Below are 26,781 nucleotides of genomic sequence, written 5' to 3'. Positions count from 1 at the left end.
ATATAGAAACATAACCAACCCCTTTTGAAGAGCAAAAAAGGCTCAGAGAAGTTAAAATTCTAAAATATTCTAACAGTGGGGTCAGCAGAAAACCTGAAGTTACTTGTAGTGGAAAACCCTGAATTCAGGAAAATCTCTGTGTTCTAACGGGCATCCTGGTCTCACTAAGGTGTCCATAGTCCTGTCCATCCCACGAAACCCCCTGCTCTTGCCTTTTCCATCCATTTGACTGACCAGTGTCCTAGCTTCCCTACACTCTTCTAGAATCATACTTGTCACACTATTCCTTGGGCCTTGGGGTCTGTCCTGTCCTCTGTGTATTTAGGATGACTGCCAAAATTTGGATGTAGCAACATCTAATATTTATTCACTAACTCCCTCATAATCCCAACTACTGTAGAAATCAAAATATTCTTGAATTTCATATTAGTTTAATCCCTTGAGAATTTAGAGAGTAGAAAGACTCATGGGCATGGGTGAAAGAAACACTACTTCATTACATCCTTTGCAGGTATACTTTTGCCCACAGAAGCTGAAAGACATGAATCACTTTAACTTACTATTAAATCTCCAGTTACTTATTCTATTTGTCCTATAGCCCACCCAGGACAACAGATTTATTTGTTATTCATCCATTTTTGAGATGTGTTTTTACTTCAGTATTTAGCTAAGCCTATTTACTAACTTGGAGCATCATTTTCTCTATTAAAGAAATGAAGAAAAACAAATATATACATTTCTGAGAGTTGATTGGAAGCTCTGTTCTTTCCTATGAAGATGCTTTATCAATAGCATCTTGGTTTCTTCCTAAATCAAGTCACTCCACAGCCTCTAATGTGAATAGGGATAGAGATAACCCCAACCCACATGGAAGAGTATGAAATTAATAAGCCAAATTCTACTTTACAATAAAAAAGATTATCATACCTTGGGAGATTTACAACAGAGATAATTTTAAGGAAATTTTATGTGAAAATGATTTATCCTTAGTTATAATTTAAGAAATAAATTGTCTCTAATTTTCTCTGATAAAGATGGTAGTGAAGTCAAATTTTGTGTCAAGGCATCTCACTTATTTCTAAAAAAAATAATTTCTAGGGAAAATGTGCAATTAATAACTGAATAGGGAGAGTCACTTATTAGACAGCTACATTCTAGGCACTTATTTGTATCATTTTGTTTCATCTCCACAATGACTTTATAAGACTGTGTTGCTGCGATTCACAGCCTGCAGTTCATCAGTGACAGTAACTGATGCGCCAGAGTTGCTTGAATAGCTTGTATAGAAGCGTGAGATTTTCCAAGGTCTAGCTAAAATCAAGACTTAAGCTCTCTTCATTGTCATGCCATCTCAAGAACAGTTCATATTTTTAGCTATTTTGTGTATCAGAAATCAAAATATTTCAAGGCCTTTCTTAAAAGTCACTTTGAAGTGTTTTATTCTGATGAAAAGAGGGCTAGTTCCCTAACCATAGAATATATTTGGATGTACAGTATAGAGGCAATTATTTTAATTGCTGCCTTTATCTCTTCACTTTTTATGTCTATTGTGTTGGGTTTTTAAAGTGTGGGAGTTGCTACACTGTAGAAAAGTTATTCTTTTTTTCCCTGTGGACATTAATTCCATTCTTCTCCCATTTTCCCTCCTTCACACCTGGAAGTCAGCTTCTACTTTTAGACTGCTCACCGCCCTCCTTTGCTCGCTTCACTTTGCTCTATTTTCTCGTTGTTCTCCAGAATGCTCAGAGTGCCACTGTTTCTCAAATCATCGGTATTAGAGGCTGATATTTCAAACATTTTCAGTATTTTGATATTTCCTTCTGGTTGTCATGAATTCTTCCCAATGAAGAACTTGAACTTTCCCTTCATCTTAAGTGAACTCCCTCATTGAGAAGATGAGAAGCCATGGGCAGTTGCTAATGGTGTAATGAAGTCAATTACTACTCGAAATAAAGTTTTCTAGGGTAAATTATTTATTCATAAGTGTAATCTTTCTAGCTTTACTATTATCAACCAGATGCATGAGATAAATTCAGTCAAAGTGGAACAAAAATCTCTTTAAAGCATACTGTACTCACCTCTTGGATTGTTTCTTCCCACATACCCAACAAAATTTGCTCTTATAAAATCTTTACCACTACAACCATCTCACTACAAAGTTTCTATCTTTAAAACCACATTATCCTAAAAAAAAAAATTGTTATTTAGGCAGGAGTTATTTCAAAAACCTGAAATCATTGTTTTTGAAGTGAAAGGTTTTTCTTTTCTTTCTTTTTTTTTTTTTTTTTTTTTTTTTTTTTTGGTTTTTTTTTCGAGACAGAGTTTCTCTGTGTAGTTTTGGTGCCTGTCCTCGCTTTCGCTCTGTAGCCCAGGCTGGCCTTGAACTCACAGAGGTCCGCCTGGCTCTGCCTCCCGAGTGCTGGGATTAAAGGCGTGTGCCACCACCGCCCGGCTTGTCTGTGTCTCTTTCCATTCAAATCTCTGAGGTGATTCCATGAGTCAGTGAGGACTTGGAGAGGTGATTTAGTCAGGAGCCCTCTTGAATGGGACGAAGGCCTTTACAAGAGATCTCCTAGGGAGCTTGTTACCTCTTCCAACCTGCTGCTGCATTGATCTTGGACTTCAAAGCCTCAAGAAATAGGATAATAAATTTCTGTCATTTATTAATTATTAAGCCCAACATATTCTTTTAGATCACTGAGAAAGAATAAGTCACCCATGATTAAGAGATTAAAAATAGCATGGTTGTTGTAAAATGAACTGAAACAATTCAGAAAATCTCAGGTCAGAGCATAGAACTCCTGGGACCCTGTCACTTTGACATAATCACAGTAGTGTCTGCTTAAAATGGCTTCTAACTATACATTCCAGTATGATCATGGAAAACTATTTTCTTTATCTTTCTTATCTTCTACTATTTAGCCTTATTCCACCCCATAGACTGTCTTTACCACCTAAAATATGGCTTTATATACATTCTCCATCAATATACGTTATGTACGTTATGTATTTTATTACTTACACTTGTGCATATTTCATGAAACTTTATTCTAAGTTTCATTGTTCGATTAACATGAATGTCTGCATTCTCATGGGAACATAAGAATTCTCTGTAGCAACTATATCATTTACAAGTCTAGATCTATTGTACTCCTTGTTTAATGCCTCCTCCCCAAATCTGAGCTTCATGAAGGCAGACGTCGTGACTACTTTGCTTTTCATTGATTTTTTTTCAGCACATATCGTGAGCTCAATAAGTATTTGAGATGAAAAGGAAAATGCATTCCTGCTCTCTTGCCTCCTGCTGTGCCTTTTGCTTAGATACTTTTGCTTCTCTGCGTAGTAAAGTTAGTCATAGAAGTCCATCAAACTCACAATGCAGCACTACTGCATTGTGTAAAAGACTCACAGGATCGCCAGCCTCGGGCTTGAATCCCTGTGGAGTCTAGTCTTGGAATGCTGAGCTTATGTTCTTCATAATTTGTTCTCAAATTCTTTGCCAAAAGAAGGAAACCAATATAAGAACTCATTTTTACAAAACTTACCAACAGTATATAAATAGCTGCCCAAAATAAAAATAAAATGAAGATAATTAAGATGGATTCATTAACCTTTCCAGCTTTCCTGGATCATCTTTCTTTAGTTTTATAATTATAATATGTGCCTTCTTAAAGCACCATCTAATTATATAATGTCTTTTCAAATAGTTGTTTCATCAGCTTGTTAATCTTGTCTCTAAATCTAATTATAATCTCTGAAACAAGAGCCCTTGTTTTCTAGTTCTTGTAATCACTGTACTAAACTTATAGTTAATTGATTGACATATAAACATTATGTATTGATTTGATGTAAGATATTTTGCAGAGGTATATTTATGAGAACTTAAGCATTTAGACCCTGTAGATTGTATAAAAGGAGTAATGCCATTGACAGAGTCTATCATATAAATTCTTTAATTAGCCCTTTTATTTGGAGCCCAGTAAATGATTAATTTGGCTTAAGACTGAATGAAAATTAGTTTCAAAGGATATTTCTCTTAAAAATAATACTCTATTCTTGTGAAGTAAAACTTGTGAAATATAATTTAAAATATAAATGTGATTTAATTCCTTATTTTAACAGAGACAGATAAGTACAAATGAATAATTTATTTTTCCCAATATTAATGGTTCTTCATTTATATGTAAAAATAGTTTCTATTGCTTAGGAAGAAGTGATTACTACATAGACTATTATGCTCTTCTCTGGCCTTAAAAGGTTTCTCAGTAAGAAAAACATAGACTAAATAACAAAAGCTTTTAGCACTTATCTCAAAATCTAATAGGGTGAAAGCTGAGCACCATCCTCAGGTGAACATTATTGTTCTTGTCTCATTCACTAATGGCTTTAGGGATTTAATTTTATTTTTATGATTTTCAAGGATTCTATTTTTAAACAACTTTAGATTAAACATAGTGATTCAGCATAATTAGAAATCTACCTCTATTGGACCATAGGGTTTGAGAATTTGCACAACTAATTTTCTCTATCTTTCCATCCTGATTGCATGGGGGTTGAAAAGCATACAGACTCTCTTGCAGCCACAACGAAGAATTTCTTTTGGCTGAGTTTTTTTTTTCTTTTTTCTTTTTCCTTTTCACTGTGAAAATCCAGACTGTCAATTTTGATAATAATTATTCTGGCTGAGTTTGCAGATTCCATGAAACTAGTCATTTATTCACTGCTTATTCATTTATTTATCCAATAAGTACTTATTCATCACCTACAGTGAATTACACATGCCATGTGTTATATATGAATAGTTGCTTCATATTTAAGGTAAGCTGATATATTCATGGATGGGAGATTGTTTTCCAAATAACTTATAGAAAACTGATTTTTGTTCCAATGTACATGATGTCTTCTACTTTCCATGACTGAGAAGTTTGGTAAGACACCCTTGTCTCTTGATATTTCCATCCATATTTGACTTTAACCCACAATCTTCACAGTGCTTAATTTTGATGATAAAATATAATTTGGCATGACTGTGTATTACTTTCTTAGTAAGAATCATTATGTTCAAATAATCTGTCCTTTAAAAAAATTTATTGTCTGGAAGTTATTTAAAGGCAATATTTCCAGGCAGCCAGAGATGCTTGTATAAGGCATTGATCTCAGGGAGGTCACCTGACTTCTGGGCCCAAAGGTCAGTTGTTTAAAAAAAAGACTAGAGACAGAAAAATAGAGTCCAATTGTTTGAAAAATGATTAAACACTTTTCTATGGACCAGGAAATAAACAGAGAATTACTATTTATTATCATTTTACATTTGTTCAAACCATAAATAAGAATAGTAAAACTGTGTCTAGTGTATTTATTTAATTCCCTTCTGTAACACACCCCGCCTTTTCCAATTTCATGGTAAGAAATTGTATGTGTTCTGGATTTGTTTAAATGAGTAAAGCTGAAAAGAGGTGTCTAAAATCAAAATTCTTGTTTGTTATTTTATCTAATTCCTATGAATTCCTACTTGTATTCTGCACTCTCAATCTTGGATTTGAGGCCATTATACTGTATGTTTCATTTTTTCTATTGTCCATTAATTGTATCTATACCTTGGATGATTAATGAGAATTCATAGAAATAATGTAAGTAAAAAGGTATCTCCAGAGAGATATATTCCCATGAAAAGACCAGGATATGCTAACCCACACTTTCCCACACTCAAACAAGTGTATGAGTCCACTCATCATGGCCCATATTTGTATAGATGGAGGGCCATCTCCTGGAGCATAGGTAGATGCCTCATCCTTGAGGAAAGTTGACCTTCCCTCTCCCATCAGCCATCCTGTAGTTCATCAAGCAGCAGTGGGACTTTGAGCTCATTTCCCTCCTCTAGCGTTTTATCTGGCTTGATCTCTTATTGTTCTTGTGCATGCTGTCACAGCCGCAGTGAATTCATATGTGCGGATACAGCACTGCTTCACTCTAGTCATCCATCTTCTGTGCCTCTTACAGTCTCTCTGCCCCCTCTTCTGTGATGGTTTCTGAACCTCAGGAGGAGCCGTGATTCAGATTATCAGGTTATGCTTTTAACTTATTTTTGTGGGATTTATCTTCATTGCATTCTACTGAATTTTTTTTCTGTGAAGTAAACAAAGTAATCTGAATGTTGAAGCCTGTGACAAGAATATCCTTTCCATGGGAACAGACCACACAGAAAATGTTTCCTGATTCGTTGTTTACAATCATTGAAACAAAGAAAATAAACAAAATTTTTAACCTGAGCAACATCAATCCTGGACATCTACTATAAAATATTATAAATATTGCAGTTTTCATTTTGGTGGGAACTGAAAAAGAACGGCTAAATTGTTGTACAAAACTTTCAATGTTTTATGTGCAAACATCAAAGAACCATTATTGTTTATCTTCCTTTTAGCTTACAAGTCATGTTTTATGAATCATTTTACATTAATTCTGCTATAGAAAAACTAGTTTGATATTGTAAGAGAGAGAATTGCAAAGGCCCAGTAAAAATTCTAAAGGATTCCAGGGGAGAGGACTCAGGCATTTAAGAAGAGAAGAAACATTTAATTTGAACTCAAGTTCTACTGTGTCTAGCACCATCATGAAATCAGTTCTGTCTTGCCCATCCAAACAGAGCTTGCCATCTTTCAGCAATGAGTTACTGAGTGTTTATTAAGTGATGGGTATTTTGTTTGATCCTGGGAATGTAATGGTGAACTAGAAGTTTATCCTTTCATAGAGAAAGTAAGCATATAGCACATAGAGCGTGGTTTCTCCCAACAACATCCCAGCGTGGGGAAGGGAAGTAGATGCAAAGTGCCACTCCTAACCTAGAAGTTCTTTGCAATTCATACCTGCTGGAAAAGAGAAAATCAGTTTTCTCCAATGAAGTGACATTGACTGTATTAGCCACACTTCAAGGAAAGTCTTATGCCGAGGAATAGTTGGCCAACACAAAGTGGACTCCAGGGGGTTTTTTCTGCATTTTTTGTTTCTGTTTGATTTAGTGGTTTGTTTGCTTGTTTGTTTTGTCTTATTAGTTTTTGTTTGTTTTATTTTCATTTTTTGTTTGGGAAAGAGAGAGGGAGGGAGAACATGAAGTTGGGTGGATAGAGAGGTGGTGGTGTCTAGGAGAAGTTGAACAGGGGAAAGAATATGACCAGAATATATTGTATAAAAATAAATATTTTTATTAAAACAAAACAAAAATGGTTTCTCATAACAGGAAATGCAGTGTTTTGGAGGGAGTCGGTACACTGACCAAGTCTAAAGAGGTCTTCAAAATCTCAGGCTGGGTTTTCATGGTGTATTAACAAAGAAAGGCAAAGAAGTGGCTGTGGCAGGAGATGAGGGGAGAGCTTGATCAAAGAGAAGGGCGTACATGGAAGCCCTGAGGTGAGAGAATGTGGCAGTTGAAGATCACACATGCCGCATGTCTGAAGCATCAAGTTCAGGATGATGAGAGAGATGCCTGACAGGCAAGCCTTGGCTGTGGAAGAGCTTAGGAACCAGCAGGGCACTGGGACGTCTACCCTTTGTTCAGTGCAGAGATGGGTGAGAGTCTCAACTGGAAGCTGGCTGGAGTGAAACGCAGATATCCCAAAGTAAAGAGAATGGATGAAAGGTAACAAGTCTGGAGGTGGCATACCAGTTAAGACTTTCCTGCTGCTGTGCTTGACCAAATGCCGTCTGTAGCACCCTCTCGAAGGATCTACACCCTTCGTCTTCCTGTGTCAGTTTAAACATTTCTGATCTAGAAGGATCACGATAATTACCCCGGGATGTAGAAAAATATTAATAGTCAGTTTTATGGATTGTTTACTATGTTCAGGTCTAAGCAGTTTTTACTCATTAGTTTGCTTAATCTCCAAAGCCAGGTATGTGGTTCATACCTTTAACCTCAGCACATGGGAGGCAGAGGCAGGCAGATCTCTGTGAGTTCAAGGCCATTCTGGTCTACATATGGAGTTTCAGGGCAGCCAGAGATACATAGTGAGAACCTGTATCAAAAAAACATTTTTTTAATTCATTCTTGAAGGCACATTTCTGATGGATGCCATTTTGCACAGGAGGAAACTGAGTCTCAGTGAAGTAGAGAACTACCCCAAAGTCACATCATATTCTGCCCAACTGCTCAGTGAATCTGCCTCTGTACACTCCTTTGTCGCCTGACAGAGCAGCAATCTTCACTCTGCTTCTGGCCGAGAAGACTTTCCAATGCTCTACTCTCTTTGAATATTAAGTGGAGCTAATAATATGTTCTGGAAGGAAAATTGTGAAAGCTTAGGAACAAATGTTAAGCAGTTTATTCTACCAGCCAAGGAAGGTGCTACATAAATAGATGAAGTTTGTTTAACTAGAGTGAGCAGTACTTGTGAATACAGAACCACATGGTACGTGGATTAATTAATTGCTTAGTGCTGCCTCCTGGGTTCAGGACAGGAGAAAGTGTGGTGGCTGTGAAGTCAAGCCATTGACTTTTAGTTCTGCACACTACCTCTCCTTTCAGGAATATACATGATACTTGGGAGTTCGCAGCTAGGCCTGATCAATAGAAATCTAATGTTTCAAGAGGTACTATAAAGGACAATAAAATAGAATGATAAGCTCATAAAAAGTGGCCAACAACCTAGCTTAGGAATAGAGCTCTGCAAGATTAATCTCTTCTGTTATAGAGCTTTACAAATGAGAGGCAGTTGACAGAAATCACCTCCACCTCCATTATGTCTTCTGGATGCAACAAAACCTTGTAAAATGGGCTTTCTTTAAGAACCTAGATTTGCACAGTAGAGAGGTAGATGGCGGATGTAGAATATTGTTGGAGAACACTAAAACTATTTCACTTAACTCCTCTGAAAGGAGGGTTGAGTTAAGAGCTGGTATTCCTGTTTGAGACTCTGCTTCCCTGTTTACTCCCAGTGTTTGGTTGAGCAACAGTGACAACAGCCTGAGACTTATTTTCAAGGACATCAAGGAAGGAAAGTAGCTGAGCAGGCTGGCTTTCAGTTTGGGGAGAGAAGATCCTTTCTGGTTGGTAGTGGGGAGGTGGCCAGTCTGAGAATGGAGAAAAGCATTCTGAATCCCAGTGGTGGAGGTCTGCCTGCCTGGGCCAGAAGCTGGAGGACTGTACAGTCAGGAGTGCCTGTGGTTCCCTAGAGTTAGAATGGGGAGGTCTACAAGCTGATTGCCACCCATTAAAAGGTTTATTTATCTCCACCTTCAAAGGACAGCCTTGTCCTGGGGCTTGAAGTTTTGTCTAATACAAAAATCTGTATGTGTAACAAATAAAAGTGATGTTTCTTTTTGAACATTTCCTTGCTTCTTATCCCTAAGAGACGAGTAGAGGAGAGAAGGGCAGATTGGCTTAGCTACACCTTAACATCATGGAAAACAGAGGAAAGCTCTCAGCAGCCCTCAAGGGACTGTGTGGGAGGCTCATTGGCTGCTGTTCCCTGTCTGTTTTCTGGGGGCTGGAACAGCCTATCTCCTAGAGCTCTTTGCTCATCAAGTAGGTTCTAGGCTTCTTCTTCTCTGTAGACTGTCGGTACTTTCTAACCATACCCAGAGGCTTTTCTGACATGGGACATTTTGCATAACAACACCAAACAGTGCAAAGACAAGGATGACGTTTAGGTGGCCAGAGAATTTTTCATTGTCTTTCTTGATAGATCTTGGGACATTATGCATATTATGAATTGTTTGATATGTGAGTTTTATTAAAGTTGGTATAGACAGGAGAAATGGTCAGCAGTGATTCTAGGTGCCAGAAAAATAGCCTTGGCTGTGGGGCATAGGGGTCAGCACTCATGGAATGTCTGCTGTTCAGTGTTCTAGTAGCATTTCTTTGATGGATGTAATTATTAATCCCATTCCCCTTGATATCCAAGAGGGTCATGGGCAAACTCTTTCCTTAGTAAAGAGGGGTCTCTTCACGCTTTTCCCTTCTATCCTTTTCTTTAAGTTCCAAAACAGCTGTGATTAACAAAGTCGAAAACAAAAGATTTTCAATATTGCTTAGCATGTAGCATAGAAATACATTTAATGAGTTCTCACAGGCCCAGCTGTATGTTGTTAGAGAACTGGCTGCTACATGCTTCAACATTATGCTGAGGCATGGGGAGATGGCTAGACCACAGGGAGTGTCCACACTGAACGCTAGAATTTGTTTTGTTTCACTTAAGCAAATATCCGTTTAACCCTGGCGTTAGCTTTGGGCTAAGAAGGACCAGATGTGGAATCTTGGACCTGTGCACAGCACTAGCTACCTCCTTCTAAGATGAATGCTTGCTTTGTGTTTTTAGATAACTGACTAATAATTAGCTTTAATTGTCAACTGGACACAGCCAGGAAGAGGGAACTTCAACTGAGGAATTGCCTCCATCAGACGGCTTGTGGACATGTCCGTCTGTGGGGGCAAAGTCTTGATGGACAGTTGGTGTATGGGGCTCCCCCGCTGTGACTGGTACCACTCTGGACAGGTGGCCTGACTGTCTAAGAAAGGTTGCTGTGCATGACCAGGGAAGTAAGTCAGTGATCAGTATGCTGTGGCCTCTGCTTCAGTACTTGCCACCTCATTCCTGCCTTGACTTCCCTGGATGATAAATGATACCCTAGAAGTTAAAGCAAGCCCTTTCTTCCCCTAGCTGCTCTTGGCCATGGTGTTTATCATGTCAGCAGAGAAGGAACTTAGGACACTGACAGAGTATATTAAGAAGAAATCCCCTCTTTGGAAGGGGTTTTCCATTCCAGCTCTTCTACGTTATCTTAAATAAACTGAGTTTAAAGAGGTTAGGTGATTTCCAACAATCATGATTGACCTAGTGTAGGCTGGAAACCAGGTTTTCTGAATCTCTGCCACCTTCTCTCCTCTACACTGTACTGCTTTTCAGCAGAGAGTAGAGCAGGCTACAGCACTTGGGTATAAATGGCACATTTCCCGTCAACAGTTTAACTTGCTTTCTATTTTGAGCTTTTGTTCTACCAGGGAGTGCAAATTTATTACTAGTCAACTGAAGGTCACTCTCAATCCCCCTTAGGGGATTTGAATAAATCTGGGTATACAAATCATATTGCTAAAATACTTCCTCTCCACAGCATAATGTAGTGTGTAGTGTGTGTGTCCTCATGAAGGCATTGGTTCATGTTCCACAGATTACATTGCTCTGTACAGTTAGACCACCCATTCTATTAATTAAAGATTGATTTTTAGACCAGAAGATGCAGCACTACATATCTAAGTCAAAGCCATGTAACTTGAAAGGGGTATTTGACACTAGTTTTATTTTCTATTTCTGTAATAAAATACCCTGAAACAACTTGGGAGGAGAAATGGTTGGTTTTGGCTTGCAGTTCCAGGATATAGTCCACTGTAGCAGGAAAGTCACAGTAGCAGAAATGTGAAAGACCTGGCCACACTCTCTCCACTGTTAAGAGCAGAGAGCAGTGAATTAAGAAATTCATGCTATACAGTCGGGATTCTCTACCCAGCAAATGTTGCCACCCAGGGGGCTTCCCACTTCAATCAATGTGATCAAGAGAATCCCCAGCAGACAAAGCCACAGGTCAGTCTGATCTAGACAATCATTCATTGAGACTCTTCATATGTGATTCTCGATTCTTCTAGTTGACAATTAAAGCTAACCACCACAGTTGCCAAGAAAGCATTGGTCACCAAGTAAACATACAATAGCTATATTAATAGAACTTGATTTTTAGAAAGTTATTTCTTTTATTTTTTGAGATTATAATAGAATTACATCATTTCTCTCTTCCCTTTACTCCCTCCTCCTAATACACTCCTCCGAGCTCTCTTTCAATTTCAGGGCCTCTCTTTTTATTAATTGTTCTTATACACATTAAAAACAAAAAAAACACTGTTCTTGAAATTTTTGTCTTTGTACAAAATCAACAGTCCCTTAATCTGGTGAAAACTTTCATAAGTGAGCAATGGGATTTCTCTGAACAGCTGGATGTTTTTGTTTTTTGAGTAGCATTCGTTTTCTTAATTTTTGAAGTGTGTTTTTCTTGAAGTAGCTTTTGAAAGCAAGCAAAGCACCACTTGCATCTGCCTTTGAGTTGCCGTCATACCACGGGGCTTCCGAGAATGCAATGCCACCTGGTACATCCTAAATTCTGTGAAGCAGAGAGCAAGCTGGGCTAAGTGAATAAAAGTGGCCTATCTTTAATTACCACAGAATGGCGCCTAATTACCTTCCTGCCAGCTTTAATGTACCTCAGACCAGGAGAGATGGCGTTTGATTTTCAAGAGAGTTACATAAGCCAAACTTGCAGTGCTGGAATGACTCCCCCAACATTGCCAACTTGTGTTTTAATGGAGATCTTTCGGGCTCACATGCTCCCAGTGTGCCTGTCTGTGTTTTGGCCGCTGGCATGCGGTGTCTTCCCTGGCCTGATGTTCCAACACAGCTGTTATTAATATTGAAATGGCAAGAGCAACTGTTTCCCAGTGATTGTCCTTAAACTTGATCCTTCAGGAGGAGACAAAAAAATAACAGGCATGGCACTGTCATCAAAATGGAAAGTGCAGCAATTATGTCGTAATAGTTTTAATCCGTGAACTTAACTTGATCTCTAGTTTATTAAAATTCGATAGTTATACCAGCCTCAAAAACTGCCTCAATAGGGATTTTGAAATTCACTCTTTGTTAGCAAAAGTGTCAAGAAAGGAAATTTAGTTTTAAATGATTTGGAAATAGGACTGCACCTTTGAAAAAAACAAGTTGTAGGGGTTTGTTTTGTTAGTTTTTACTATTTTTACCCATATTTTTCCTCTATTATTAAGTGTTTGCTCTATACCAGACCAGACTGTAGCAAAAACAACAGACCAAGAGTTTGAAGTTATAGCACTGTTTAAACTATTTTTCTAATTTAGCATTGATATAATGGAAGATTTAAAAATGCATATCTGTAGATATGCTTCTAACAGAACTACTAACAAAATCACTATGGTTGATGATTATGTTGAGTTATCTTTTCTGCTTTTATACTACATCAATTTGCTTTTGTACCTGGCCTCTTTCAAGTTACAAAGAGAAGGACTATGGAGCAGCATTAACTTAATGTGCCAAAAATTATCAGAGGCAAGAATAACTAAATATAATCTGTCAGAATGATTGTCAATTAACTTTTTGAAACACTTAAACTTCTAAAATTCTCCTCATGAAACAGAAGGAAGAAAATAAAAATAGAAATGTGAAAAATGAAATTAGATGGACTCTCTCTTTCACTCTCTCTCTCTCTGTGTATGGGTGGGTGGGTGAGAGAGAGAGAGAGAGAGAGAGAGAGAGAGAGAGAGAGAGAGAGAGAGATGACTGGAAAAGACAATGGCTTGATTTTAGTGTATTATTCTTTTGAATATCAAGTAATTCAATAGGTTTAGTATAGTCACTCTACATGAAGGAAAAAAAATACCTTCTTAGCTTCTTAGTAGCAATTTCTCTTGATACTCATTTCCACAACTTAGAAATGGCCATGTGCACCATATTTTTTCACTGACATTTTGTATAAAGAAACAGTAAAATTAATGGTGAATAGAAAGGTTTTGGCATAGAAGAACTATGACATAATGGAAAAGAAGCCCGAGGAACAAACAATCTAAAACAGACAGTAAAGCCTGGAGAGAAGAAGAAGGTGAGTCACATAAAATATTTTCATCTATGGAGAGCACTGATAGATATGAAAAAGATGATTAAGAGAAACCATAGAAAATATGCACTGCTGGACAGCTGGAAGGGCAGAGTGCTACGTTAGGAAAGAGGAAGGCAGGATACTTGGCCTATATCTAATTAGTGGGTTCAAATCTCCTCTCTGTGTATCCACTGAACTCATGTGATATTGCAGAAAAACAAGAAATTTGTATGCGTTCATCATTCATGGTCTCTGGCCCATAGCTCCGAAATGTCCTGAGAGGTGGTATGCAAAGGCCCGTCTTTTGCTTTTCATAATAAGCCCCTTTCAACCATACTAGTGTTTACACAAAAGAATATTTCTTAGAAAATAGGGACCAGATAGCAATGGAGCCACACTGTGATGAGATTAGAACTATTACCTCTGCAGCTCCTCATCCTGTGGGGAAAGGATTAGATGTTGAATTAATCACTAGTTGTCAGGATATCATTTGTCATACCTAGAGGTGAGACCTCCCTTAAAACCTTAAATTGAATTTCTGGATTGGTGAGCACATGGAGCTTCTGTGCGTTCCATAGAGGCAGACACCTGCTTTGGAATTCATTACTTATAACTGACATCTGAAGTAAAGGGCATTCATTGGGATTAAGCCCTCCTTGCATGGATTCATACTAGCTTCTCATGGTTAGAGTCATAGATGAATTGCAGAACATCAGTTGTATCCAGAGTGTAGGAGACTTACTTTGTGGGAGAAAAGCTCCTGGGAATCGGTGATGAGGAAAGGGGACCAGAAAAGAGTAGGAGCTAAGTTTGGGGGGTAAAAGACACCCACTAGTATTAAAGAAGAAAAATTTAGTTTTCATGCTCTCGAAGAAATTGTCTTATTCTTTTAAGAAAGGGTCTCATGTCGCCTACTTTGGCCTCAAACTCATTATGTAGCCAGAATATGATTAAACTCTTGGTGACCTCCCCTTCTGCCTGCACTCCCCAAATGCAAGGAATATAGGCAGGCACCATAGAGTTGGCTTCCTTGGAAACATTCTTTCACTGAACATCAAGGGTAAATTTTCCTTCCTTCTCAGTCTCAGAATAATTAATACATTGCTTTTATAAGCTAGTAGGTAAAATGTTTGGTACTCTTAGAAAATGCCCCTCATCAGTCTGAAGGTGTTTCTCTAGATCTCTTTAGCTTGGTTGAAGTTATAACATTCAATAACAGCCAAATTTCCTATCTATTGTCTTCTGAGACTTTTGTGATATAAAGTCTTAGAGCTGTTTCTGAAGTCAGGAAAGTCAGAGACACTCACTATCAGAAGCCTAGCTAGTCTTCAGAGGGAAACCACGGCAACGTTGCCCTACTGGAACACTTTATAAGCAGCAGCTCCTGGCCCTTTAGGTACCCGACATTGGTGAGCAGAGTGATATACAACTCCATTTTCTACCTGAGCTCTTTGGAAAGGGGAAGGCACGGAAATGTTTTGCGAGGTGGGATAAGATATAAAGACTATAATCACCTCATACTTTTATCCTCTTTCCCTGTCATATGTATAATTTACCAGTTAGAAATAGAATGGCGTAGGCCTTGTTATACCAGCCCCTCCTGATGAAAGGCAACTGTTCCATAAGGTTAAGAGTAAAGACAAGGCTGTCACATGACAGTTGACTAAGAATTTCCACCTTCTATGACTGCTAAGGCATAATTTTCTTTGTATCCTTTGGAAAAAGAGCTACCACTCAGGGTAGAGAAGGTGGGGAAATATTCCTTCTGTTGAAGGTGACTTCATCCCATGGATGTCATACCATGCACATCCACTATCTCTTCTGGTAGACAGGTCAACTGCATGATGATGAAACGGAGATACTAATGGCAATAGGGAATAGAAACTTCAAGTAACAGTTTTAGAAATCTTAGTAACATAGGACATTTTGAGGGCAAACCAGTGAGTCAGATCCCTCATGAGTTACTAGTATATAGGCTGCTAAAGGAACATATTGTTCAGCATATGTATGCAGGCATATGTACTTCTGTTTTTCTTTGAGAAAGAGTTTTTTCATATAAATCACAACCTAAAGGTATCTTAAGCAGCATTAATTAGTAAAGTAAAATTCTATTTATCATTATAAATAAAGATATATGTAAAGTCTGCAATGTGGGTTTTCTTCAGCCCTTCTCCTCCATCCCACAAACAAAATTCAAGCTATCTGAAAATTTGCTAATTGGCCCATGAGAAAACTGAAGCAAATACAACGTATCTTGATTCCCTGTGATAACTCCCCTCCCATTCATTTATAAGTAACATTTTGTGTTTTTTAGCTTAACTTTGTGCGTCAATTCTGTCACTTTGAACTTGCCTAATAACACCAAAATTTATATAAGAAATTCAGTTCCCCCTTGTGTCTAACTCAAAGTCTTGAATGAATTTTGATACAAACATGTTATCAGTTTTAAAAAAGATTGAAAGGGGGAAATTCATTTTTTCACTCCTTATATTGTCTTTCTCTGTCGTGCTGAACAGCTTTTTCTGGAACATTTCTACTTGACTTTCTTGTACTGTCTGCCTGATGACAAAGACTGAATACTCAAAAGGAAACTGGTATTTTGCAATAAGCCTAGAAGATTAGATTTTTTGAAATATTAGGAAAAATAGAGATCAAGCATTTTATGAGGTATGCCAGGCTCAGAATTATGTGTGACAATTTTTATCACATAAAAAGGTATTTAAGTGCTTCTAACACATAATTTTCCTACTCACCAACGCAACTTTTTTATTTCTCTGAGTTCTTTTTATTTTTTGAAAAGATTTGAACATTCCAAGTCACAGCAAATTAGTACAATTTTCTCAAGCTTTGTGTATAGTCACAAAACTGTATATGAGTTTTCTGACATTTAATTCTTGGACTCACTCCCTTTGTTCAACCTTCTTATTAGTGAAACATTTCATGATATCAATGCTGATGATATTGTGCAATAACTTATGAAATGGTAAAAAGATAGATGGATATTAATATGATAAATGCTTTCTTGATGTTTTTTGGTCTTTAAGAACTAGAGTTTTTAAATGAACATTCTTTTCATTTTTTTGTTAAAATTGGACTTCTTAAATATCTATTGAGTTTACAAAATTAAACAGTGGAGACTTGACTTATCCATGACAGTCCCCCAAACAGGAACAGGTTTTTATTCCACAGTGTAGTAACACAAACCAATTTCTTAAACATAATTTAGATCAGGAGATTTAAAGCCAGCTGAACTGCTGCAGCCACCCCTGTGGGTGCCACCCAAGGCAGAGGCCACGGGTTGATGTCAACTCACAAACTGTTATTTGTCCACATGGAGACAAGCAAAGAACCTAAGAGCTCTGTGAAAAATCTTGTAGCAATTTGTCACTCCCATGACATCCAAGTACATGATCTAGTCATTCATTTTTATAGTGTTCTACAAAGATATCAGTCTGACAGGAATTGGAAATGTAAGCATCCCACACTTCACCAGAGAGCATGGACAGCTCTCCTCAGGAGCTGTGTGCAGCTTCTGAAGAGTTCGGGGGGGGGGGGGGGGGGGGGGGGGGGGGGGGGGGGGGGGGGTGCGGGGGGGGTGCTAGTAGATGAGCTGGTGGAGGAGAAATGAAGAAGCGCAGAAGGGAGACAGACAGAACTTAAACACTAAGCAACAGATAAAGCTAAACAAACAGAAGACCCCAAACTAACATTTCTAGGAAAGATTAACTTACCTGTTAGTTGTTCCCAGTGGCTTCGAATGTTCGGTTTTAGTCAGTCTTCTTTTAGATACAGATGACAGAACACCAGCTCAAAATAGCTTGGACAGGAGAGAGAAGTTTGAGTGAGGGGTGATGGTGAATGATTTCCTGGACTCGACAACAGGTTCAAAGAATCTGAGTCACTATGTCGCTATTCTTATGTACCTACTCCTTTCCTCAGCTTTCACACTGTCTTAGGATTCCTCTATTCAACCAGAAGGAGCTTTATGACGCAGAGGGAGATTGACTTTATACAGTGTGAAGTTAATATCCCACCTCAGCTACTTTAACGATCCTCCTGTGACAGCTATATAAAGTCCTAAAGGTATAGTCAGTGGACTAGTACTGTGTAAAGTTCTCAGTCTGGGACCATTTGTCACATCCAAGGAGAGAGAAGACTTTGGTCCATGTGCCTGTGACTAGGGTGTGTTGGGTTGAAGTAGGGTAAATATCGAGTTATGTGATGATAAATACTAATTCTTATTTAATTGGATTGAGAAATGCCTAGTAGGAGATACAGTTCAGTTGATAGAGTACTTGTCTAGCAAGCATAAACCCTGGATTCAATCCCCAGATGGTGCACTCAGCCATCTCTAAAGGTTGAGGCAGATATATCAGGAGAAGTTGATGGTCATCTCAGCTGCAGAGTGAATTCAGGGATAATCTGGCACACAGGTGGTACATACCTATAATCCCAGCACTCAGGATGCAGAAACAGTTTGATCTCTAGTTCAAGGCCAGCCAGGTCTCCAGAGTGAGTTCCAGGACAGCCAAGCTACACAGATTAACCTGTCTCAAAAACAAACAAACAAACAAACAAAAATGCCTAAGCGATTAGTAAAACATACTCGGGGGCATTTCTAAAGAGCATTAACTAATTGAAGGTGACCTACTGTGACTGGGGGTGGGATCATGCCTTGTGCTGGTGGCCAGGATGAAATAAAAGGAGATGAAAGAAAAGCTTGCTAAGGCCAGTGTTTTACTCTTTGCTCCTACCTGGCTGTGCTATGAGCTTCTATGATTTACCTTGCTATTGTGGTCTGAATGCAAAACGCCCCTGTGGGTTCATGCACTGAACACTTGTTCCCCAGCTAATAGTGGGGTTTAAAAGGCCAGTAGGAGGTGGGCTCTCATGAAAGAAGCAGGGATACTGGAAACATATCTTGGTTTTTAAAGCACAGCCCGTGTTCTTCTTCACTCTCTGCTTCCTGGCTGTGGATGACCAATGACCAGTCAGTCACTTTCATCCCCATGCTTTCCTGCCTGCCTTCATGTCTTGATGCAGTAATGAATATATCCTTCCACACTGTAAGCCAATGTAAGCCTTTCATCCTTTAAGTTACTTCTCGCCAGGTATTTTATCAACAAGAAAATGACTAATACACATGCTTTCCCATCGTGATGGGTTGAAATCTCTGAGTCAATACAAATCTCCCCTCTTTTTAAGTTGTCTATAGCAGACATCCTGTCACAGTGGTAAGAAAGTTAACTAAGTCAGGGTACTATGACCAGCAGCCCCTCCTGGAATATACAGTTGAGTGCAAGTTCCCCAAAGACAGGGAAAGTGAGTCCCAGAATAGATGGGGTAAGTAGAAGTAGTAAGAGATGCTTGTTGTATCTTACGGATGAGTCTTTCCAGTTGAAAACCATGATGTACGGGAGGTGGAAGAGATAATAAAGGAGACAGTCAGAAAATGAAAGGGGGAGTTGAGGTCCCCAGAGAGTCTGGGAGCTCATGCAGGTTGGATGTGGGAGGTGTTGCGCACCATCGCAAAAGCAGTGAAACAGGACAGAAAAGAGAAGCAGAGAGTGGGTGGAGAGTCGCCTATTACGTGTCCTCTGAAGACATCAGCCGTGGGACAGCTTTGTCAGTCTAAAAGGCAATAACTGTCCATCAGCCAATTAGAGCTCAAGACTCCTCAAGCAGCAAGAGTCCAGTGCTAAGCCTTAGCTTGTCAGTTATGGTATGCTTCAGCACTTGGACAACACATTTTAATAAGAGCAGTGCCTGGCAATTTTTATTACCTCTTTCTCTTCACTTCCTCTAAATTTTGTTAGCTTATTGCACAACTGTAAATTCAGACTGTTTTCTGGATGCAAACTAATATTCCAGAATATTAGTTGCCAGGCCCATTATACTGGCCCCATCAACAACTTTTAAATGACAGTCAAGATACAATTTTTCACATTGTGCTTAGAAGGCTGTTCAAAATTCACAGTCTTTAAGAAAACTGTCTTGAGTTCTTTTCTGAATGTTTTAAAGGTAGGGTCTAAAGTCAGTCTGTGAATAATTGATAAGTTGAGAAAACTTGCTGATGTTCTGAGAATAAGTTAGCGAGACAGGAACCGTGCAGTCTGGCAGGTGGCGTTTGTGGTTCAGAGTGCCTGACTTTTTAGAGCATCTAACTTGGACCAAGGAAAAGAGACACTGAGCTCAAATGCACCTGTTGACATCCATCACTGCTGCTTAAATTGTGACCCCGGAATCAGTAGCACATTTGTGGGAAGCTTGAGATAAAAACTGCTCAGTAGGGCAAGTTCTAGGCATAGGGTCCAGGAAATTACATTTTAACCAGCTTTTTGAGTGATTCTAACATTAAAAGAAGTTTGAGCCAGGCGGCGGTGGTGCATGCCTTTAATCCCAGCACTTGGGAGGCAAAGGCAGGCGGATATTTGTGAGTTCAAGGCCAGCCTGGTCTACAGAGTGAGATCCAGGAAAGGTGCAAAGCTACACAAAGAAACCCTGTCTTGAAAAAAAAAAAAAAAGTTTGAGATGGAGGGGGATATGTAGTAGTAGAATATTCAAGTGAAAAAGCCCAGAAGGTGGCTGCACAAACTAAACCAGAGTCTGAGTGAGAAAACAGAATCCAAGACCAAGGAACTAAGTTATTACTGGCAATGATACCTGAGGAAACGAATATAATAAGCCCTAGGCAAAAGAGATGTGGAGGGACCATAGCAGTTGTCCTCAGTCCTCTGGAGAATAGTCAGGAAAGCCAGGTTTCTCCATCAGGAATAGGGGTTGCTTTAAGAGAGCAAAGCCAAATAGTCTGTTGACACATGGAGTGACCTTTTAAACAATCAGGTCTCGCCCCCTGCTGGATGTAATTGAGTTCTCTATGGAGCTGAACAAAGTGTATTGCTGTGTATATAATTATTGAGCTTAGATTAACAGAGTATATAATTATAGTAAATTTAAGCCCTGCTTGCAGAGCAAGGAATATTCTTTGTGGATTATGTTCAATGGTTGGGAAATGCTTCGTTTGCTTTGTGAGAGTTTTAAAAGGTGAAGGCTGGCAACAAAATATCACTTCAGCAGGCTTCTAAAGGAGAAGTCCCTGCACACACCTTGAGTCCCTGAAGCACACTCCTAGGGGTTTGGCCTGGGAATCTGTATTTCTGAATTCCCCAGGCAGTTCCTAGGTTCAGTTAGATTGAGAAACCTCTAAACTAAAAACCAGGCTGGAGCATAAACCTATTAGATTTCTGCCCTAAGAAAAACAAATTCAGAAGGAAAATTACCTCCCACTCTCCAGGCCATTCTTTGGTCTCTGCTATGGCCCCTCCCCTCCCCTTGCCTCGTCTTGCCTCATTTTTCAGATTATAATTCTACACTTTTGCGAATGCAACTGCTGTCCTCTCTCTGTGCCCTCCGCCCTCAGTCTCCTTAGTCACACCTTATTTCCTGGTTTTGTTAGCTTTAGAAAGGCAGGCACCTTTCAGGTCCAACTTTATTAGTGTAACTGCAAAGAGCCCTTCTCCTTATTTTCAGAAGCTCTTTATGTTGCAACCTGAGTACACCCGGTGACATACCTGTCCAGTATTTGGATCTTTGCAAAACTGCATCCCATGCATAGCCACACGTGTATCCCAAACTGTGTCGTCTATCTCTACTTTCTTAAATGATGACTTTAAACTGGGCAATCTCAGTCCCTACATGAGTGAGTATAACCTCCCTGAAAAAAAAAAATCCTCATGTTCCTTTTGTTTGGAGATAAACCTGGAGAATACATCTTTCTTCACTGCACTCTTTTGTGTTATCTATGTCCTTGTTTGGGATCTGTCCTCATCTGGGTTGAAGACACTGTGTTCATTGGTTATACTTTCATGCCTCATTTCTCAGAGTCATAGTTCTGTTATTTCCAAGGCTCCAGATTTCAGAGAAGGATTATAAGTCTTGTTCTGAACGTTATCAAAAGCCCTAAATGTGAATTGCAAGCTGGCCCTCTCTAGACCTTCCTGTACTTTCTCTTTTGTGTCTGAGTTTATGGCTCCCTACTCCTTGCCTTCTGAACTGGTTCCTCCTGGCTGCTCTTCTGATCATCACGTTCCTTTGTAGTCCCTCTCCCTCCATTTGTGCCTGAAATGATGGATTCAGTCCAAAAACCATTATTTAGATCTCTGTAAAGTTCTACAGAGCAATAAGAGTCTCTGCAGAGTGGAAGTAACTCTGTTCAGTATTTGTATATTCGGTGAATGGTGCCTAGTCCTTGCTGTGGGGTGGCATAGAGCCCCACCAGGAAGACAGAATTGGAGAACTTCCTAGTCTCTCCTTCGTACGTCTAAGAAGTGGTGCATTTGCATGAAGAGTCCCAGTGAATATTCTTTTTTTTTTTTGGTTTTTCGAGACAGGGTTTCTCTGTGTAGCTTTGCGCCTTTCCTGGAACTCGCTTTGGAGACCAGGCTGGCCTCGAACTCACAGAGATCCGCCTGGCTCTGCCTCCCGAGTGCTGGGATTAAAGGCGTGCGCCACCACCGCCCGGCTCCAGTGAATATTCTTAAAGGGTTCCTCAGAGCCTCACCTCTTTCCTTACTGTAGCTAACTATTCTGTATGCAGCTGACTCCAGATTCCCATATGAGAAGACAAGAGCTCTCCAGTTAGATGTGCCTGGGTTTGCATACAGGCAACACCACTCACTCATTGGATAGGATGGGTATTTCTAACAAGAAACTTAGCATCACTTGTACAATGAGAAAGAAACAGGTAAGTCATAGAGTCCTTATGTAGAGTGAAGTGCCCTGGAAGGTGCTCAAGGGGTCTACAGCTCCTGCTCAGTACTCCATGCATGTTAGCAGTGGTTTACCAGCTCTATCTGTTTACATTTCTCACCATAATGCAGTGTAGTAACACCCAACTTTTAAACTAGCTCTTGAGTTCATGAAGTGCCCAAAGGACAGTCAAGAGACACAGAGAGCAAAACATGATGCTATTTGATGTGCATGGCTACTTGAACCCCACACATGATATTAGAAAAGGCTTTAAGAGTTTCCTAGAGCTACTATGGAAAATGTGATAAACAGAGTAGCTGAAAACAATAGGAATTTATTCTGTGACAGTTCTGAAGTCCAGCATACGGGCTCAGCGAGACCTTGCTCTCTCCAGTCTTAAGTGGGGAAGCTTTCCTTGTTTCTCTCAGCTTCTTGTGGTCGCTGGCAAATGCTGGCATTTCTTGGCTTATGGAAGAAGAGTTCCAATCTCTGCCTGACTCCACAAGCCTTCTCTGTGTCTGTGTCTCAATATCCCAAGTTTTCTTCCTTATCTCATCTAAAGAGGAAGTCACTTAGCACACACACTAACGCAATATAACCCCCATCTTAATTGTATCTACAAAGACCTTATTTCACATACTGAGTATAAGACGCAAGTATTTTGAGGACACAAAGCAGCTTACTATAAGGCACAGAGGAAATAATTAGTATGTTATGGCTGAATGAATCAATAACTTGAAGCTCAAGAAAAAAAATGTGCCTTTTCTAACTCTACCTCTACTAAGCAAACTCATAGGCTGTTGCATAGTGCGTGCAAAGAAACTATGGATCTCACCTGTTAACCTTAACACCTTACTTTTCCTGATTTCTTTCAGTCCAACCACAAAATTTATCATTTCCATTAAGAAGGAAATGTAATGATTACAGACAACGGTATTTTAGAAAAGTAAAAGGAAGTAACAAACTTCCCTGATGTCCTATCACTCAAGAGCAGTGTGGGTTCACTACCATCATATTCATTCACTTTTTCCAAATAATTTTTGACCAATATGTATGGATATAGCCAATTTACTTCTGGTTTGATATTTGTATAATTTTTGAATATATATATATATATATATATATATATATATATATATATATATACACACACACATATATTTTCCATGATAGTGAGAACTCTTCAGTTGCATTTAGTGATTCTATAATAACACACAATTCACATGGCTACTCATCTACTGCACATTTGCTTTCTTTGCCTTTATTTTCATTATTGCCAATCAGATGGCTATCGGTAGCTTTGTGTTTGGTTTCTATCCCTTTCTGGCTGCAAGATGAGAAGGGGTTCTTCTATTAATACCCCTCCTGTTCTGTTTCTGTATGAATGTGAACTGTTTACAATCAGAATTCATTCTTTTCCTCTGGCTTTCTCTCTCTTACCCTGAACCTCTCTCTCTTTTATTTTAATATGATGCCATTGGTAAAATACCATTGGACTTTTTGCTATAAACATGGAAAGAAGCAGGAAAACCCTGCATGTTACCAGATACACTCTGGACTCTTCTGTAGCTGATGTGTCCTTTAAAATCTTGCCTTACTACAGGATGTAATAGATCACAGTCTGAAATGAGTCCTATTATAATTTATCCATGTAATCCTGCTGTAAGGAGAACTATGGCTTCCTACCCACTACTAACAGCATGGCACAAAAACGACTGAATACAGCATGCTGGAGCCACGAACACTTGACAAGCATCATTTTGTAGTAATGAACGAGCAGGGCTCTTGTGTTCATTATTCCTAGCTGTTCTACTTTATACTATATTCCAAGTAATTTAATTTTCAATAATAAATTGGAGCTGTTTATTCTTTTGGAAATTCAAAATAAATCTCGTCATGAACCTGTGGACCATTGAAGAAAACAAGTACAAAACCAATGCCCTTTAAAGTCCTTTTCAAGTCTGCAGTTCTATAAAAAACAGTAAGACTTAGAAAAAAATCTTATATCTGACAGTGATACTACAAAATGCCTGTGCTAGCTAACCCTGAATCCTATGTGTTTTAAAACATGCTGTTGGTTTCTCTTCAAAACCTTTCACAAGTATCAGCTTTTTCCCATCCATCTCTTCATCTCTACCTATCACTAGTGGAGAGAATTGCTACAGACCACACTCCCTTGTTAGTTAATATAGGAAAAGTGGAGTCCTGGGAAGTGGTATCGAGAACTATATCTTAAAAAATACTGTATTATTAGATTATAAACCAAATATAGATTTATAGGCATACTTGTTTGTATGTTGTATAAGTATACACAAACATAAAGTAAAGGTTAGTATTAAATGTAAATACAAAGATATCCTCTTGCCCCACCTCGTGAATGAGACTGGTACACACTGGGTTGTGTGCTCCACCCACATCAGTGAGCCCTGGATACTTCGGTAACCTGCAAATGGGGCTCTGTCTTTGCTTTCCTTCTACCACTACCTAATTGAAACTGATTTGTCAATATAACCTAGTCAAGCTGTAATCTAGTCAACCTGTAATCTAGTCAAGCTGTAATCTAGTCAACCTGTAATCTAGTCAAACTGTAACCTAGTCAACCTGTAATCTAGTCAAGCTGTAATCTAGTCAACCTGTAATCTAGTCAAGCTGTAACCTAGTCAACCTGTAATCTAGTCAAGCTGTAACCTAGTCAACCTGTAATCTAGTCAAGCTGTAATCTAGTCAACCTGTAATCTAGTCAAGCTGTAACCTAATCAACCTGTAATCTAGTCAAGCTGTAACCTAGTCAACCTGTAATCTAGTCAAGTGGCTCACCTTTAGATTTTTCTGTGATTCCAGATTGATAAGAAAGCAAAGAGGAACTTCATACATTGTTGTGTTAGGCCTTCTATTTGTTCAGCCCCATTTCCTCACTGATGACCTACATTTCAGTCAAAGAAATAGCTTAGTTCCCTGAAATTGAATGAATTCCTAGTCACACTTTTAACTTCTATTGAAAAAAATATTTTTAATAAGAATATCCCTTGTTCATCTACTTTTTCTACTCACATTTAACCTTTGAACTTTAGCTTAATTGTATCACCCTGAGATACAATCTTTGATCCCTGAGAAAAGTTCTCCAGTTCTCTGATATCAACTGATTTATTGTAATTTATTTATTTTATATATGAGTTTACCTCTTTTTGTGTGTGTTTGAGACAAGGTATCACTATGTAGCTCTAACTGTCCTAGAACTCTCTATGTATACCAGGCTGGCCTTGAATGCATAGAGATCTGCCTGCCTGAGGCTCCTGAGTGCTGGGATTAAGGGCAAGTGCCACTGTGTGTGGCCTCTGGGTCTACTTTTGAACTGAGCTCCAAGAGACTAGGAATCTAATATATTCATTTTGATATATATTACAGCCTCGGGTATTAATGGCAGTTAGAATAATATCTAATATGTAGCAATACATGTCTGTGCAATAAAAAATGAATAATGAGGAGCCCACACCAAAACTAACACAACAGACCTGACATATTCTGTCTAGTGGCAAATCTATTTACAAAATCATGCATTGAAGTATCAAAATATTCAAACACAAGATAGAATATTTGGTGTCATATAATGAAATCTTGAGTTTAGTTACATTACAAAGAATGATAGGGCTGGTGATGGAATGCTATGACAGTGTCTCTCGTGTCTGGCAACCCTTCCTATGACTTACAGGAAGACTTGTCTATGAAGGTGTATGTTGAACTTTGACATGTGACAAGTGGAAGTTCTAAGATTTTTCAAACTCATATTCCTAGCTGATCCTCATGTATTTTAGATCTTTAAGAGGTATGTTTCTAGTCCTCATATTTTAATTTTTAAAAAACAGGAATTATAGTTAAATTCTTATTTACCATTGCTAATATTGTATGCTTCTCCTTTCTCTCATAATGTGATTAGTTATAACAACTTATTGACTAATACTGAAGTATATTTTCATTCCTGTACCACACCCTTCTTGGACCATGGCCATGGCATTATTCTTCTGATAATCACATATATTTATTAGCATTTCATCCCAGTATTTTGAATTTTTCCTCATAATTGTAATGATTTTCTATTGTTTACATCTGAATTTTGAGCCATGTAACTATTACATCTTAGAAATCACTTGAAATGAGCATTGAAGCAAACTTGTTTCAAAAGTATGTCAGCTCTGGTTCTGTTAAGTCAGCAATCATGATGCTTTTATTAAATGATCAACTTTGCCCCAGTGATCCCAGTTTCCTTTGCCCAATCCACTTGAACACTGAAACAGCCTTTTGAGGCAGAGACAGTAAGACTCATTGGGGTATCCAAGATCACTGTGGAGTTAAGATTTGGACTCAAGCGTTCTGGCC

The 26,781-nt window shown here is 38.7% G+C and overlaps 1 protein-coding gene across 1 annotated transcript in view; it reads left to right on the top strand.

The window, feature by feature from the left end:
* The window catches only part of Necab1 (N-terminal EF-hand calcium binding protein 1), a 155,013-nt gene that overhangs the window by 31,028 nt on the left and 97,204 nt on the right, over positions 1-26,781 (top strand). The gene's annotated exons all lie outside the window — the stretch shown is intronic.

This window comes from Peromyscus californicus, unplaced genomic scaffold (assembly GCF_007827085.1).
Source record: "Peromyscus californicus insignis strain IS unplaced genomic scaffold, ASM782708v3 Scaffold_5__1_contigs__length_169319896, whole genome shotgun sequence".
Classification (NCBI taxonomy): domain Eukaryota; kingdom Metazoa; phylum Chordata; class Mammalia; order Rodentia; family Cricetidae; genus Peromyscus; species Peromyscus californicus.
Note: the sequence above shows the minus strand (reverse complement) of the source record. Positions and strands in the feature narration are given on the sequence as shown.